Source organism: Pseudonaja textilis, chromosome Z (assembly GCF_049901715.1).
Source record: "Pseudonaja textilis isolate UNSWEBS1 chromosome Z, rPseTex1.2, whole genome shotgun sequence".
In the NCBI taxonomy this organism is placed as follows: Eukaryota; Metazoa; Chordata; class Lepidosauria; order Squamata; family Elapidae; genus Pseudonaja; species Pseudonaja textilis.
Genome location: NC_142008.1, coordinates 26419585 through 26433926, shown reverse-complemented (window position 1 = coordinate 26433926; position 14342 = coordinate 26419585). Strand labels below are relative to the sequence as shown.

Below are 14342 nucleotides of genomic sequence, written 5' to 3'. Positions count from 1 at the left end.
TGCTGGCCTTTCACTCCTATGAGAAACTTCTTACATGTTTCAGGAAGCAAGAAGTTAATAAGATAATTTGGAGAAAATGGAGATAGAGAGAAAGGGAAAATATTAGTGTCTTTCTTTCCCCCCCCCTTCAAATTTTGATTGTCCCACCCTAAAATTAGATATTTACATATTAATCAGATTTCTCTTGTTCAAAATGAAATGTTATAACCATTGAGAAAAGCAAAAAAATAAGAAGCAATGATGTTACTCAGATCAAGTTTGTAATTTTTGTTTTGAAATGTTAAGCCTCTTGTTAATGCTTCAACTGAAGTTATAAATTTATAACAATTTAGCAGGTCATTGTAGGTGTGGGTGTGTTTCCATATATGTACGTTCAAACACAAAAAAGTCATGAAAAAAACTCCAAATTAATTTTTTAAATGATCAATTAAAATCCAGGCAGTTGAATTTGGTGAAAGTATTCCAACAGTTTGCTGATTCCTTTGAAATAAATATTCCAAATAAATATCCCAATTTTAAAGTAAAAAAATGAAATATGGGAACAGTCTAATTATTGTACAAGGAAAGTGTCATTCTCTGAAAGGTGAGATGCACCCAGTTTGAGCATTCAGATTGACTTTGGGTAGAGGTGGCCACTAGCTATTATGGATCAGTCAGCCTAATCTCATGTTAGATAGTCCACATGCTTGTGAACATGTGGACATCTTTCTGCTCCTCGGATTTTGTTCATGCCTCAAGCTAATAATTAATGTCAGTCTTGTGCATTGCTCAGAGCCCACCATTGGATCTCATTTGCTTGGAGGGCAGCATACCATACTGTGGCTTCTCAACCATGTTGGAAGTGAAACGTGTTGCCACATTTAGAAATCCAATGTGCAATATGCTATGGTGCAGCATCCATACATTAAGCAGCAGAAATGTTCAACAACACAAAACATTTTTTTTTTTGAATGAGCACAGGCATCTGCCTCCATCAGCAATGTGAATCTCTGCTTTTCAGTCCCATGAATCAATGCTGAGACTACAGGTTAATGAATAAATGCCTTTTCCCATCACTTCTGAGAGTTTTAGAATAGGGGTACAGACAGGTCTACCTACATTCCTCTTTTTTTGATTTCCAAAGGCTAAAAATGATAGTTTTGTAATGTAAATCCAAAGTTCCCTCTATATTCCCCTCTTTTTTGGCCCTGCAAAAAAAGAGGGGAATCTGGCCATGTCTGAAATATGATACATTACCTATTTTGCATCATAGCCATGCTGCAGCCTTCAAAATGTATACACAGGGAGTCAATCCCTATAGCAAGATATATGTAACTGGACCAATTTAAGGCATAAAATAGTACCTTACCCAAGATGGAAACTGTTTTTATTTTAACAGCTGGATTTTATATTTCTATTCCCTTACCATGTTTATTTCTTTCTGCCAAACTATTCAAGCCAATAAATCTTTTTAGTAGTTGAAAATAACAGGGATGCTTCTAATGAAGGACTCTTAGCAATATTAGTCTCCAATTTCTCTGTGCCTCCTTAATGGTATGTGGTTTCTTGCCATATTTTGTTACAGTATAGAAAAAAAAATAGCAAGAAAGTGCAGGAGGATTATAAATAGAAGATACTACTGTCTACATCACAAAATCCACTGTTCTAAGATGGCTGTTACATAATAAATGCTTCTATTAATAAATAAGGATGTCTAATTTTGAGAGGGCTTTGTGGCTTCACAGTAGTGATATCATTGAAGAAATAACTGAAAATGGGTTTTTGGGGAAGAATTTGGAAGGAGAGCAACTCGGAATGCATGTGAATTCGGGTGGTGTACTTTTGTCAAACCCCAACTACAGCTAGGCGTGATCCAGGGGGCAGATGCTTGCCTTCTGTCTGAAAATATTCCAGATAGAGTGGCAAGGGAGCACAATTTTAATTAAGACACACTCTGGGGAAAAAAGAATTGCAAGAGATTTACAACCAGAATGACATATTGATTTTTATTTTGGAGAAAAAGCTGTAAAGTCAATATGTGGAACATATTTGTGATCAGAATTACGACCACAGGCTAGGTTCTTATCAAACTTTGTACACCCACCTTTACGCTGGCAATAAATGACTTCTGAAGAGGTCAAATTATTCCTGGGAGAGGAGTAGGAAGTTATATTTGACAGAACATTGGCAAGGAACCATAACCTGAATCATCACATGTTCTGGAGCAAAGCCAGATTATTATTTCCTTATCAACATAAAGACATTAAAGCACACTTTCAAAAAGTATTTGTGTTACTTGTGATCCTACGATCAGTCACAAAGAAACTCCGATTTCAAGAACACAGAAGGCTATATTGATATACTGTCTCACCAAATTTTTTAATCACAACCAAATTGATGCAATTATACCCATTAGAACTAGAAGTAATCATATTTGTCTTATCTTAATGTGTAATAAATATCCTTGATTTCCAAGGAAATGCCTTGATCTCTAAAGTAAGTTCAGTAGGGCAGATTATGATATAGAGTTATCCTTCCAAGCTTGAAAAGTCGCAATGTTGCCTAAGTAAGACTTTGTAATGTAATTTAATCTCTCCATACATTACAATTTCAGAGGCAAGATATATATCTGACCTGATCAGACTTCACTTGCAACATGGTACTGTGTCCATTCTGGTTACCTCAGTTGAAAAGGCATGTCAGACGAAACAAGTCCAAAGAAAGGCTACCAAGATTATGAAAAGTTTTGGGGGGGAAAATAATGTGAGTGAGCTTCTTTAGCTTACATAAAAGATGCTAAAAGGTGACAGAGTAACAATCTTATAATACAGGGGTGCCTAACCCCTGGGCCACAGCTCACTACCAGGTTATGGCCTATTCGAAACCAGGCTGAAGGAGAGATGGGCAAGTGTGCACGCAAGAAACTTTACTCACATGAGCAGAGGGCATGAAGTAGCTTGGAGCTTCATGTGTACACACACACAACCACCAAGCTGGAAAGGTTGGGGATTATATAGACTATATATATAGTCCCCATCATATGATCACAATTACAACCAGAATTTCTGTTGCTAAACTGTGGTTATTAAGTGAGTTGTGCCTTATTTTATTATATTTTTACCTTGGGTTAAGCAAATTGCTGCAGTTGTTAATTATGCAATTATTAAGTGAATCTGGATTCCCCCATTGATTTCGATTGTTGGAAGATTGGCTGAGAAGGTTACAGATGCTGACCACATGAAACCCAAATGCTGCATCTATTGTAAATTCATATCAGTTGCCAAGCACCAGAATTTTAATCACATGACCATGGGTATAACTTTATTAATAAAAACTATACAAAACCCTATGGGTAATGATCTTCCTCAGAATAAATATTCTTTGGAAAGGAATTTGTTAATGCTCTCAGAACTGAACAAGATATTTATTGTGAACAAGAAAGAGGACAAGGCAAGAGAAAAAAAAAGAGAAGAAAATGGCCAGACCTAGCTAAAGACTACAGAGGAAAAAAAAATAGAAAAAAATATATTCTTCAATTCATTACTTTCGAAGAGGCAAATCAGGCAGCAAATCAACACTACTGACATTTCTTAAATCCACCCATCTTCCAAAGTAGTGCCTCAAAAAAAGAACTATTAGAACACCAGAAGCATTGTGTTGCAGCCTATTTGGTTAAAGCCATATATTTTTAAACCTGGTAACTTTAAGTTCTGTGAACTTCAACTGCTAGAATTCCTCAGGCAGCATGTTGAAGTCCATACATCTTAAAGCTGCCAAGTTTGAAAAGCACTTAAAGTTTACAGCTCATAGTTTACACACTTTCTTTGATTTGCATGGGGAAAAAACTGGAACCTTTCTAGCTTTGTACCTTTTCTCCTACACCAAACTTATAAAATATGCATTAATTTGGCATGTAATCAGCATGATGTAATCAGTTAAACATGCTTTAGAAAATAAATCAAGTATTAGGTCTCTGGGCACAGCTGGCAACATGGGAGGACCAACTCATTTTCCTGATGGTAGAACTGTACTTCCTTGCCAATTGAATTACATCTCATTGTAATTGCATTGGTTTCAATGCATCAGAAAATAGGTTCCCCAAAACAACTAACATTGTCCAATCAAGCATCTGGCACTGATTCTGAACTGGTGCAAAGTTTTCACATTGAAGTTCTCTACTGTAATTTATTCCATTGCTTCCAGATGGATCTAGTCATTACTAAGTAAACTAAAAGCTGAACCTAGCCCTAAAAATAGAACACACTTTTCCTACCCATCTGGTTATTTTCTACTTTATAGTCATCATCCCTGAATATTATCAACTGAGTTTTAAGGGAAACCACTTGTAATCTCTAAATCTAAGTATTACAGCTGCCAAGTAAAGGACATTGCAGATGAAGATATCCCGAGGGAGGAAGGAGTTATTTTCTAACAAGTTGTATTAATAGCAGGGCATACAGGTGCTTCAGATATCTCAGATTTATTATTTAAGCTAACTGAATATTGTTGTGAAATAAATTGGGAGCTTTATAGCTGAAAAGAAATGTGTGTGTCAGCCTGGATCAACATCTGAGTGACCAAAAATAATAATAATATAAAATTGGCCTGAAATTCTTCAGATTGAACAGTATTTTGAAGTAACTCTTTCTAAACATGACTTTAATTAAGATGACAATACATGTAGAGTAAAATAGTGCTCTTTGGTGCAATTACTACTATGGTTAGTAGCTGTTTTAATAACTGGTGGTAGTTCAGCAAATATGGAAACACCCATATCATTGATCTTAATCTTAACAGCACACCAAAAAGAAGATGGCATGTTGCCTTCTGTAAACTGCAATAAGCACCTAACAAAAGATAGCTGCACAGTGCGTTATTCCAGTCTGATAAAAATTCTGGGACTGGGAACCCTGAGAATTGTAGAGAGATATAATTATTAAATATAAGCATTGGATCTAAGAGATTACCTAACCAAATTCCCTGGTTAGATTGAATTTGGTTAGATAATCTCTAAGATCCAATGCTTATATTTAAGAGCAGATGTCTACTGTCCCATTACTCAGAAAAGATGGCCTTCCAACATCTGTTTAAACCCCTCCAGTGAAGGAAACTCCACTATCTCCCCTGGAGTCTGATCCACTTTTCCAGAGTTCGTACTATTAGGATTTTTTCCCAACTTGCTTCCTTGAAATTTAACCTACTAATTCTTGTCCTATCTTTAAGCCATTTAAGCTCATTTGAGGTCTTTTGCAGTCTTCTGGACTAAACATACCTCATATGTCTTGATGTCTCTCCATAGTTTTTCTCTTATCATCTTGCTTATTCTGCTCTAGACATACTCTAATTTGCCAAGATCCTTCCTAATATGTGATTCTGCTGTTTCTGAAGTATGCTGGACATAACCATATACGTTACATTTTGGGGCAAGACAAAGTAAGGGATTCTTCCTCTCTTCCCATTTTTTTAACTGTTGATTATCAGTTTTTAGTATTGCCCATTACCTGTTTTGCATCTTGGTTGAATCATCACAGTTTTAATTAAAATTTAAAATTATGCCATTAGCAGCTAACTTCAGCTAACTTTTGGCTAAGTTTGGTGAAAGTTTGACCAAACAAATCTGGATAGCACTCAGAAGACTTCCCACAGCTATATAATTCAGCAACTTTTTAAAAATTAGTTGAAAGAAAGCAATTTTTACTTGTGATAGTGCTTTGGGTTACGTTCGCTCAGCCAGCGTGCTGCCAATTGCTGTAATGTTTATAATTATTTTTATTTTAATTCTCCTTACCATCGGTCACTTGTTCAGATGGACAGCCACATAGATTGGATAGGTAGATAATGATGAGAGAGAGAGAGAGAGAGAATAACACTTCTTCACTACTGTAATATTGCTAAGAAAACTACAAAGATGTCCCTATATCTTTATCAGCCAATTCAGCACAGCTTAAAGTGGCTTTATTTTTACCACAAGTACAGAGAAATCTTTCAGTATACTCAACTTTTTTAGAGCTTTCAGTTCAGTTTGAGTGCTTATGGTTTTACCACAAATGGAAAAGAATAAGAGCCAGAGGTTAATTAAGCTCTTAACCCCATTGGAAGGGGCTATTTTATATCAAGATTGCCGCTGACCTACTGCCCTCCATCTTTGAGGTTTCTGGGCTTCCAAACACAACTCTCCAAAGCCTGTCTAGCCGTGCCCTGCCCTTCCTTCCTGTTCCACATGAGGGCGACAGAGGGATGGCCTCCCAGGCAGCAAATTACCCTTCTCCCGGCCCCCAAAGCAACTGCTGTAGCCTTCAGGTGATCTGATGCCGAAGTGCTTGGGAGCAAAGGAGCAACCTCTCTGGGAATTCCTGCCACGTGTTCTCATGGTACATGGGGGTGGGAGAAAGGCCATGGGAGAATGGCTGAAAAGCTACCGCTGAATCTGAGGGTCCAGGCCGAGGGGCTCCTGGTCGCTTGTGGGAGGGTAAAGAAGGGGATCGCTGAAACTGGTCAGGCTGCCTCTAGGGGACCCCGAATCCATGCTTTACTTGGTGCGCACTCTTGCCCTCTCGTGCTCCTGGTATGGATTTGCTGTGATGCGGGAAAATGTTCAGGGCAATTATGAATGAATTTTTATTTATGTATGATGAAGGTATTTTATTTATGTATGATCAAGAACTAGAGATCAGCTCAGATCCCTTGAAATCAATAGCTTATGTCCTCGTCCTTAGGGTGAACCAACCTTAACTGACCTAATTTCCCAATATCAATATTAACTACAATTTAGCATGATCAGTATTACAAGCATAATAATATTATTTAGCATTTTCATCCAAAACTGAGAATAATATTAAAGAGAGAGAGAGAAAAGCAACTGTGCAGCGAATTAGATAGAAATATTTTGATATATTAAAGATTTCAGGCTTGAGGTGAATAGTAAGGTATCTATTGTATTTTTGTATACGCACACACAATTACACATATGTTAATAAAAGGAAAGCAAATAAACAAAGCAAATTTAACAAGGTTAAAAAAAGTTCTTGCTCTCTGTGCACATAATTAATTGATATTATTGTGATGACTGTGAACCAGTTTGATCTAATGGTATATGGCAAGGGTCTTCAAACTTGGCAAGTTTAAGACTTGTGGATTTCAACTCCCAGAATTCCTGAGTTAACATAACTGGAAGAGGAATTCTGGGAGGTGAAGTCCACAAGTCTTAAAGCTGGCAAGTTTGAAGACCACTTGGTTAAAGTATCCGGCTGGAAAGAGAGACATAAAATCCCGCCTGAGCCATGAAAGCCAACTGGGTAACTTTGGTCCAATCATTCTCCCAATTCTCACAGGCTGTTGTTGTGGGGAAAATAGTTGCGCTAGTGGATATGTTCGCTGCCTTGAACTATTTATATATATAGGTGGGATATAAATAAAATAAATAATAATTCCCTGCTCTGGAATATAGAACTGAAAAAATGGAGGAAAAATAATAAAATAGTATGTGAAGGAGACCAATATATTACTATTGTTGGCTTTGTTATTTTTCAAAGTTTTCTATATCAGAATTTTGATAAATATGTACACCTTGTCCATGGACAAATTTTTATTCACTTCAGAAGACTAGCTCCTTACATTTAAATATCTAGATGCTTATGTACTGTAATTGAGATAAATAATATTTATTATAAGCATTGCTATTTACTGTTTAAAACTCATCTGAGTCTTTAGAAAATTCTTTATTAAATTTCTCCATAATTCCAATCATTAAATTTATTAAGATATTTTATCACAGCCATGGTTAAAACATAAAAAAAAATTATGTACTTACAGAGGGAAGACATAACATACTGTAGTACAAGAAGAATATTAGGGCTATAGAGAAAATATAGTATTAAAAGTATTTTCTTTAAATGCTAATAATATTAACATTCTTATCAGCTTTATTTTACATTTATTAATGGGTGTGAATCATATGGCTAAAAGTGCATATGTTTTATAGGAAATGCCTATGTCCATCATCCTTGCTTTGTCTAATCAATATTGCAGCCAGTTTTAACGAACTTTATCTCCTTGCTTTTCAGAATGTTTTTAATGATTTGGGGCCAATCTTAATTTCCATTAAAGGAATCAATACAGCACTTGTATTGATTTCAGAGGAAGTTAGACTGGCCTTTGATACTCCCTTGTCTTGCAATTCAGTATTTTTTCCTATTCAAGAATGTAACAAATTGACTGGTTTAATATTTTCCTTTTTATCCTTCCCCTTAATACCTTGTATCCAAATAAGTATTTAAAACCATTCCAAATAAAGAAACGTATATTGATATGACCTTACTCCTTTAAGGCCCCAGGTACAAAATTTCCAATGTGAAAAGAATTGCATACAATAGGATGATCCAAAGATAAATTATTTCTAAGTTTGCCAATTAGCTAGTATTAACACCAAATAGATTGCCATATTAAAAGCACTGTATCTTTATTGACTGAATACTAGAGAAGAAAATCTGATAATTGTAATTATATTTAATTCTTTATAAATTTTCAGAAGCATTAGGCTGGTGCTGAAAAGAAAAGGGAAAGGGAATTCATGCTTGCATTATGACAAAAATGCCACATATCTCATGATTTTTATGTTCCAAGCAAAGTTGTAATTAGAATTATCTTCCAGAGACGCAGCATGTCTCATATTAGAAGGTAGATGCATGTGAGGTTTTGGCAGCAGAGTGATAAATAAAGTAAATAAAATATATATGTGCATCCACACATCATGGCTTCAAAATCTAAGGGACTGGTTTGGACAAAACTGAGCAGCACTTTTTTGAGCGGCTGTTGATAAAAATAGGATCGCCAATGTGATCACCAACTTCTGATGACAGGAATGGCACAAGAAGAAGATCCCAACTCAGTCATGAATTTATTTCTTAAGTGGCCATTGGCCAGGTTCAGTGCCAGATTTTGAAAACAAAGCTCAACTATAATTGTCATGTTTATAACTTGTTGGAATGGCTAGATTTACAAATGATAAACTATGGTCTTTAACCATAGCTTGCTGGATAAACCATGAACCTCTACTCCCAACTGTACTGAATTACAAATTATATTATACAAACCACAAAGGTCAAATTTGCATATGGTATTAAGTTAAAAACCAATCAGATTATGGTTTAGAGTGTGTTGCAAATTTCTTCACTTTCTGGTCTACATTAAACATTTCTATGGTATATTAGCAGCTTAGAGGTGCTTTTAACATTTGAAAATATGCTCCCTTTTAATAATATCTGAAGATCTGCTTTATTTTGTTTATACTTTGAAGAATTGATTCATCATTAGCATATTGCAAATTATAATATTTCTTCTCCGCTGTGGATGGAATTTATAACATGATATAGAAGGCAACTTGTAAGGATGTCTAAGGAAAGGGTGCAGAGAGTTATGGCTACAGTGACTGTAAAATATGTTTTCAAAGGTGCAGGTTTCAGTCATGCAATCAGGGCTGCAATCCCCCTGGACTTTTCTGCTTGAATATCACATAAGGAGACAAATCAGTGTGTTTAATTCATTGAATAAAATCTATCACTTAAAAGATCTTTATCAAATATACCAATTAAAGTAGTGATTTATTGGTCTGGAAATTAAAAAAACAGATCAGAGTTAAAGAATGACTGTGAATGTCTACAAGATACTTCAAAAGTCAATAAAACAAAAATAACATTTTTTCCTTTTTTCTTCTAGCACAAACATAATCACTGAGTAGCTAAAATATCAAGTAATATAGATCCATTGCTTTCATGCAAACAGTGTGCAGTATTTCACCAACTCCCTCCCCTCCCCCTGTTCAGCATAAATGCAATTCAGAAATACTCCCAAAATTTTCACATACCCTCATTTCTCTCTGAACAGCACATTTCTTCATACTGAAACAGGGTGCTTCTTTGAAACCTGTGCCATTCAAAAAACAATTTGTCATGATGTAGTAGAGTGCATGATATTGCCTGGCTTGTGTCAACTTTAGGACTTCAGACTTAATTAGGAAGAAAAATAAGCTATGCAACGCTGTACTTGTCAAGTAAATCCTACAAAGTTCAGTGTTAATTTATTCATAGATATAGTGAGACAGAATTTCTACTTAAATCCTACAGCATTTAAAAGGAAAGCTTCATTTGAGCCAAGAAAGACTCAACATGACTTCATAGAATTCCTCCTGTTCCTGGATTGGGATGAACGTCAGCTATTCACATGCAGATAACTGTGAAACCCTGTATCTGGAGCGTCCCCTGAAGACCACTTGGAAGTTGTCTTCCTCTGAAGTCCACTTGTATGTTATAGCAGGTTCAGAATGTTGCAGTGCTGGCATGATGAACTCGTCATAGTATGCCAATACAATTCAAGGTGCTGGTCACCATCTATGACATTTTCATGACATATGGAATATATCAAAGAGAGTTGCTACTCTTTTTTCCTAACTTTTTTTTTACCTCCAGCCTATAAACTCATAACTTACGAGTGAGGTGACCTAAACAATTATTTAAATAAAAGTAATTTTATACAAGTATTTTTTTTAATCTTAAATTTCCTAGTGGTCTTTTAGTAGCTTAACTTATTGAAATCATGGTTCAATCATTGCCAACAAAAGAGACCCTACTATACTCAATAGTGGATCAATCCCATTGAGCTCAGAGGCCTAAGCATAGAAGTAGACAAGCTAAAACTTTAGGCTGCTATAAACTGGTCACAATCGAGTCATGGAGTTGTGGAAATTATAGAAGTATCTGCAGGCATTTTGGCAGCCACAGGATTCAATATTATTCTTCAGAATATATTAAAACATTCATTTGTCACTGGGGTTCCCAATCATTTTAAGCTGACTGACACATTTGAGAATTCATGTGTACTTTTTCTAGAGAAAGAGGCATGCCCAGGCACAGAACGACTGTTTTGAAAGGTGTCTGTAGATATACTGACACCAGCAGGATTTCTGACATAAAATAGTCATGAATTAAGACACATATTATTTGTAGAGTAGTTCCATAGTTCATAGCCTTAAAAACAAATCATTTTATGTTTGTTCCATTCTCTAACCTGGTGGTCTCCAAATGCATGTATGTTTACAAACTATTACATTTGTAATAAAACATATGACAGCAAATGGTCCTAGCTGTTTGTCTTTGTGGTAGCCAGTCTGAAGTTATTTTGCTGTATAATTGAGCATTATGGATTTTGCCTAGTTGGTCCACCAGAGTTTTTAACTTATCATATGTAATAGAACTATAATTCTTTTATTGGTCAAGTGTGATTGGACACGTTATGAATTTGTCTTGGTGCAAATGTTTTCAGTATACATAAAAGCATTCATCAAGAGTCAAGAATCATAAGGTACAACACTTAAGTCATAGGGTACAATAAGCAGTCAAATCATTCTAGGAAACAGTCAATATAAATCGTAAGGATACAAGCGACAAAGTTACAGTCATACAGTCACAAGTGGGAGGGGATGGGTGATAAGGAGTGATGAGAAGATTAATGGTAATAGTAGTGCAGACTCTGTAAATAGTTGGACAGTGTTGAGGGAATTATTTATTCTGCTGCACTATAGCAAAATTGAATATTACCTCTACACACACATCACAAGGTTCTTCCCACAAATTTCACAGAATTGCCTTGCGTGTTTCTTCCTTTGTACCTCTTTTAATAGATTTTTTTCCCCCAACATGGGTTTGGCCATCTTTTCTGAATCAAAAAGCTGATTTTGCTGTCCCCTGGAACAAAGACACATTCCCTATTTAATTTAATGAAATACTTTCCCATTCGTATAGAAAATAAATGTTAGTTTATCTCCCAGTTGTATAAAGAATGTAATGCATTGTTGTGTTCCCTTTAAATAAAGCCATTTTTTTCTTGAACTTTATAAATTATATATGATATAATTTACCATATGAAAAAGATTTTGCACATAATATTTTAATGGTAACCCCTTTTTTGTTTCATTAGCATGCCTGAAAATGGAAAAATATGCCCTAAGCAAATTAATTAAATAAAAACTATTTTTTGAAAATTTGGCATATTATTCTATTAATTTTATTTATTGAATCTACAAATATATTGTTGGCAATAGATCTCACTGAATCCTTAGGTATTATTTGAGAAAATCTAGATAGATTTGTGCTGAATTTGGATGATAAATTGCTCTACAAAAATTTCTTTCTGAGCGGCATTCTGCATATAAAGTAACACAATCAAAACGTATAATAACATCAAATGCAATTAAATGACAATAATAATATAACTTCAAAATCAAGATGGTTATTTTGAAATTGAGACCAGAACCAGAGAATAAAACACTACAGCTAAATATGAATGCCATATCCAAAATATCTATTTGGAACATCTTACATATTTGAGTGCAATTCTCCATCACAAATACCCAAGAATAGAGTATGTATTCATATCTCAGAATTTTAGTGTCATTGTTTTGGAACAGGTGCCTATCAAATTAAAACAATATTAATCATGATACAATATATTTCAAAAGCTTTTAGGAGGCTGGTGCTGGCAAAAATAGTTTGTTTTTTGTGTTTGTTTTGCACCTAACTCCCAATGACCCTGGATGGCTCATAAATAAAGAACATTTAAAAAAAAAGAAAAATAAAGAATAAAGAATAAAAGATAGCAAAGATGACCAAAACTATCTGCCTTGTCCTCCATTCTTTCATACCTCTGAAATTGTTTTCTTTACTTATAAGGTCAGAAGCCTCACATGTTAGCATAACTCAAGAATGCAAAAGGAGCAAACAATGCAACACTGTCTTTGGCATTACATACCTCTCTGTTGCCTTTAGATAACAATCAATCTGTATATTGTCTTGATCCAAGCCATTTTATGAGTGCTCTTGTGAGAGAAAGTATTGGAGTTTGGATCTGAACCAGACATATTTTGCCTGCACCACGTTTCCCTTCTTCCCACTGTAAGGCTTTGAAACCTATAAACTACTTGCAAGAAAGAGATAAAAATAAAGATTATTTTCAACCTAGTAGTTTCCCCAAAGAGGGACTTTATTTTATGGATGCAGCCTCTCTTTTTTAAGGAACTGTACCTGCTTTAGTGTCTGACTGTCCCTTTTATATTCTACTTTTTTAGAAAACATAAATGTTCAAATTCCCACACACACTCACCGATCTTTCCAATATTGCAAAATCTAATTCACAAGGAATATTGAAAACAAAGGCTGTTTTGTACAAAGAAACTGTTGAAGCTTACATAAGCAGTTAAATAAAATATTTACTTTGAAGAAATGGAGTAACAGACCAATATTGTTCCAATTTAGAAAGTTTTCAAAGGCTACAGCAACTCCCTTCTGGAGTTGGCCTACTTTCAAAACTCAGCAATTAAGTATCTAGAATTCATTTAAAAAAAACTAAACTCAAAATAAAAAGAGGGGAGGAAAATACGATATCCTATTCGCTAACATCAGGAGGATGTATATGTAGATTAGATTGATTTTTTTTCATAGCAATGCCCCCCTTTCTTTTCTGTTTTTTCAACATGTCTTTTTTCCTCTTTTGACTAATTATTGTTCACAGCTCCCTCTATTGGTTTCAAATAAAGTTACTGTCTGTGAACATGTTCTAATCCAGGGGTCCCCAAACCTTGGCAACTCTAAGACTTGTGGACTTCAATTCCCAGAATTCCTCAGCCAGCAAAGCTATACACTTTCTGTATGTTTTATAGGAGATTAGTAGAATTACCTCTCTAAACACAAGATAATATCACCAGGAGAATTATGGAAATAGTAGGCTAACACACCCTGAAAGTACAAATTTTGGGGAAAGCTGCCCTAGCATACCATTATAGAAATAAAAAGACCACAAATACTGCTTTTAAATTGTTCTCAATGATGCTTCATATTGTTGAAAGGCTGGAAAATGCCTTTCTTCTGAGGGCTCGATTTTCCTGCTGGGAGAACTCCGGTGCAAGGACACAGACAACTGCTTGGAAGCTGGTTCTTTTTATTTTTCAGGAAGGCAAGAGATAGCAAGAAGTCTGCGTTCCTGGGGCTAGCCATCTTTGTATAATAAACCCCTGATTTTTATACCTTTTCTCCTTTTGTGTGTGTGTGCTTGTGTTTGTATTTCTTAATGTTTTAAATCCTGTCAGGGGTTGTCTTCATTTCCGCCAGAAGGTAAACTCCGCGGGGTGGTTTGATTGGATTAACAGTTTCATCCTAATGTTTTCTTATATTTGTTTGGTGGCAATCTCCTGTCTGCTATGGAATTTATTTCATGTCTTTTGTCTATTTCTTTTGCTGATTTGGCATGACCTGTTGTTCGTAAAGGATTTCTTTTTCTTGTTTCCCTAGCTTTCTTAATTACTTGGCTTTTGTCTA

The 14342-nt window shown here is 35.3% G+C and overlaps 1 long non-coding RNA gene across 1 annotated transcript; it reads right to left on the bottom strand.

Moving 5' to 3' along the window:
• Positions 1–9589: 9589 nt before the first annotated feature.
• LOC148123948 (uncharacterized) lies at positions 9590–13149 on the bottom strand. The gene is made up of 3 exons (XR_015740110.1): positions 13053–13149; positions 12781–12945; positions 9590–11717 (listed from the first exon to the last, which is right to left on the bottom strand). It is a non-coding gene; the product is annotated as an uncharacterized LOC148123948 (long non-coding RNA).
• Positions 13150–14342: the final 1193 nt, after the last annotated feature.